Raw genomic sequence first — 3,833 nt, 5'->3', positions numbered from 1 at the left:
AGCCTTATTAAGTCTCTTAGGATAATTTTAATTTTAAAAAAAATTTTAAAAAAAAGCCGAGGCCGGGAAGGCCCGTCTCTTAGTGGCCAGGTGTCAAGAAATGAGAGGTTGAAGGTTCGGTTACACGTTTAACGCGATCAACTTGCCTCTCTCTCTCTCTCTCTCTCTCTCTCTCTCTCTCTCTCTCTCCCCATCTCGAAACCTCTCTTCGACGAAAGGCGATTTCGACGTCTCCTTCGGTGGCTCGCGTCGGCGACGTCTCCTTTTCTCGGTTCGTTAGACGTCTCCTTCGGTGGCTCTCCTGAAATCGAAAGGTAAGCGGTTGTTGTGTTCTTGATTATGCATGTCTTAGATTATTCATCTTCTTGGTCTGATCGGTTGTTTTTCTATGTAGTTTGTTGGTTCTCGTCGAATCTGTCTCTCGGTGGGTCTTCTCCTCCAAGTTTTCCCTCGGTGGCTCACCTCAAATCGAAAGGTAAACCAGTTCTTCTGTTGTTTCATTATGCATGTGATTGATTATTGTATATCTTGTTCTGATCGTAATTTCAAAATTTTGATATGTTTGATTTGGTATGTTCTGTTTTAAGATAGATAGATAAAATAAGATTTGTTTGTAAGTTTGTTTCAATTAAGACGGATGGATAAAAGTTGTTTTGCTATGTTTCAATCTTTGCTTTGTTTCTGTTCTTTGATTTGTTTTCGCTTTTGATTCTCTGTCTCGTGAATCATAAATTCTTCTTCTTTTGAATTGATTGAAAGCTTTATGGTTGAGTTAGGTAGTAGTTAATGTTTTGCTTAGTTGTAGATTATGGTTGTGTTAGTAATAAATAGGTGTAATGTTTAGATAGAAAATGCTGTTGAAGTGTAATAAATTGATTATGCTTGATTTGTTTGTTGTGTTGCTTTTGGTTTCTGAATCATTTTTTGTTTCTGTCTTTCTGTTGTCAGATAGAAGGATCAAGGTTCATTGAGCAAAGGTTCATCGAGCACAGGAGTACAATGCACAAATAAGGTTAGTGTTACTCTGTGATCTGGTTCTGCAAACGAATTGATTTAGGTTGTGGTTTGAATTGAATCGAGTGTAATTAATGTGTTGGTTAGAGTTAGAATATGGTTGTGTGATAAATAGAAGTGATGGCTAGCTAGAATTGCTAAGGCGTACTGTGATGAATGTCGTACATAAATGTCAACTCATTTTTGTTTGTTGGTTGTCATGAATGCATCTGAAACTTCATTTCTTCTCTTCATTCTCTGCCATCTATAAACACACATTCCTCCTTCTCTTTCTTATCATCTCCTTCATCTTTCTTCTCAACTTCTTCTCTGTATGGATTCTCTTCAGAGTCAGTCTTCAAGCTTTTTACACTTACTAAACACTCAACTACCTAACAATGAATACCCAATTCAGTTTATGAGTTTTTCACCTAGTCCAGGCCTTGGAGGATCTGCTTCATGTGCACAAAGTGGTGAGGACCGTAAGCAAAGGTGTAAGTGGTAAACAGCTGAAGACCTGGTCCTCATCAGTGCATGGTTGAACATCTCCAAGGATCCACTAGTTGGGAATGAGCAAAGGGCAGGAACCTTTTGAAAGAGAATTGCTTCTTATTATAATGCAAATCCAAAGGTGGTTTGTTTCGCTAAGAGAGAGCCAAGCCACTGTACGCAAAGGTGGGGGAAGATAAACGAAGGTGTCTGCAAGTTTGTGGGGTCATATGATGCTGCAACAAAACAGAGGACCAGTTGCCAGAATGAAGATGATGTTTTAAAGGTTGCACATGAAATATTCTTCAACGATTACAAGGTTAAGTTCTCATTGGAGCATGCCTGGCGGGAGCTTAGGAATGATCAGAAATGGTGTGAGACTTATGGAAGTAGTCAACGAAGCTCTGGTTCAAAAAGAAAGAGAGTAGGGGAAGAACAATCTTTTCAGTCATCAGTATCTATGTCCAGTGTCAATGGAGAGGATGAAGCAATGGCTAGGCCTATTGGTGTTAAGGCAGCGGAGGCCAAGGCCAAAAGGTCAGTGGGAGAAGAAGGGAAGAATCTGCAAGAGTTTCAGCAAATGTGGGAGATAAAGTAGAAGGACTTTGCTTTGAAGGATAAGCTTAGCAAGACCAAACTGCTTGACAGTTTGCTTGCAAATACAGAGCCACTTAGTGAATTAGAAGTGACGCTTAAGAACAAACTGATTACTGAAATGTTATCAATGTAATCTTTTAAACTGTCAAAAAACTTTATGAAATGTTCTCTAAGATAGTAGTCTTGTAATCAATGTTATCAATGTTGCTGTGAAATATAAGTTGATGTGTATAAGTAGTTGAAATCCACTACTCTTTTAATCTGTTAGGCTTTTTCTTGTCTAATACGCTTCTGTTTTTCTTTTTTTGCTTTTCAGAGGAACAAGTCACACACATATAGAAATGGAAGCAAGAAAACTGATTGTTTGTGGCCTCTCAGCAAGCAGAATCAGACCACCTCTCCCACAAGAAGATACATATGATGATGTTGAGGATATCATACCAACTGAAGCACAAGTGGTGGAGATTTCAGATGAAGAAGAAGATATGGTGGAGTTATCAAGAGAATAATACATGAGAAATATAAGCTACTTGATTAGGGTGGAGGAATCAGAAGATGATATTGAACCTGAATTCAGAAGAATGCTGAAAATGATGCATGAGGAAGAGAATGCATGAGGAAGAGAAGAAGCTGAGAGAGGAGAAGTTCAAGGTATTGAAGTTGGCAATCAAACTAGAAGATGGACAATCCTCTAAGGGTAATGGTAAGAAGAGGTCTAGAAAAAACTGAGAGAGGAGACGCAAGGAAGCAAGCAACTTTGTATTTTGTTTTTGTGTTTAAAACTTGGGACTTTTGTAATTTTGACTTTGGTTTCAAACTCTCTTTTGGATGTTTTAGACCCTTTTGGTAATGCTTTCAAACCTTTTTGGTAATGCTTTTGTTTATTTAAAAATTTGTTTTTTTTAAAAAAATCCCATTTGGGGTTCTTCCAATAAACCACAAAATCCACTAAGAACCCTTAATAGGTTCTTAAACCATGTTTAGTAGTTTAATATTGACTAAGAACCTTTACCATTGAACATGCTCTTACCATTTGCATTTTACAAATCAATGTGCTAATCGTTTTTGGTAACAAAGTTAAATGTAGAAGAAGAAAAACTACAGAGTAAGCGTCAAAACAAATGACTAATGCAAACAATAGAGCTCTACATATGGGTTAAAAAAACAGTGGAGCTCTATATTATATTATACTAGGATAAGACATGCGCCTTGCGCATGATGAGTTTATTTGTATATATTATCGATAGTTTTTTTATATATGTGATCATTTTATTTATATATATAAAATATTTTTTGTTGTTATTATATAATTTCTTTCCGATGGATCGGATCAATTTTTATCAAAAATAATGGAACAAAACTATAATTAATACATCATGGGTTGATCGAATTGGACTTTAAACAAATTATAACATAAAAATCTTATTTTTTCCATCGAACACATTCTTGAAAAAAGTGAACAGTATTGTTTTCACAGTTGAATTATTTTGACTTTATCTTCCATATGGTTTTGAAAGCTTTCAAATCAACCATCGAATTGATACATGTCATTTTAATGTTTTTAGTCGTATACTTAAGGAAAACTTACATTTTTGTAATTTAAAGTCGTTTTAAAAAAATTCAAAATATAGCATATAAGAAAATTCTAACATATAAGAAAAATATAACATATAAGGTGTCCTCATTTTTGTATTTTAAAGTCGTTTAAAAAATATATATAACATATAAAGGTTTCCTTATTTTGTAATTTAAAG

The 3,833-nt window shown here is 35.3% G+C and overlaps 1 long non-coding RNA gene across 1 annotated transcript; it reads left to right on the top strand.

Annotated features, from left to right (window-relative positions):
• Window positions 1-229: 229 nt before the first annotated feature.
• LOC106301954 lies at window positions 230-2,489 on the top strand. Its single transcript, XR_001262312.1, has 4 exons — window positions 230-314; window positions 395-475; window positions 949-1,012; window positions 2,396-2,489. It is a non-coding gene; the product is annotated as an uncharacterized LOC106301954 (long non-coding RNA).
• The last annotated feature ends 1,344 nt before the right edge of the window (window positions 2,490-3,833 follow it).

Source organism: Brassica oleracea, chromosome C1 (genome assembly GCF_000695525.1).
Source record: "Brassica oleracea var. oleracea cultivar TO1000 chromosome C1, BOL, whole genome shotgun sequence".
In the NCBI taxonomy this organism is placed as follows: Eukaryota; Viridiplantae; Streptophyta; class Magnoliopsida; order Brassicales; family Brassicaceae; genus Brassica; species Brassica oleracea.
The sequence above is the reverse complement of the archived record's forward strand: the minus strand, read 5'-3'. Positions and strand labels throughout refer to the sequence as shown.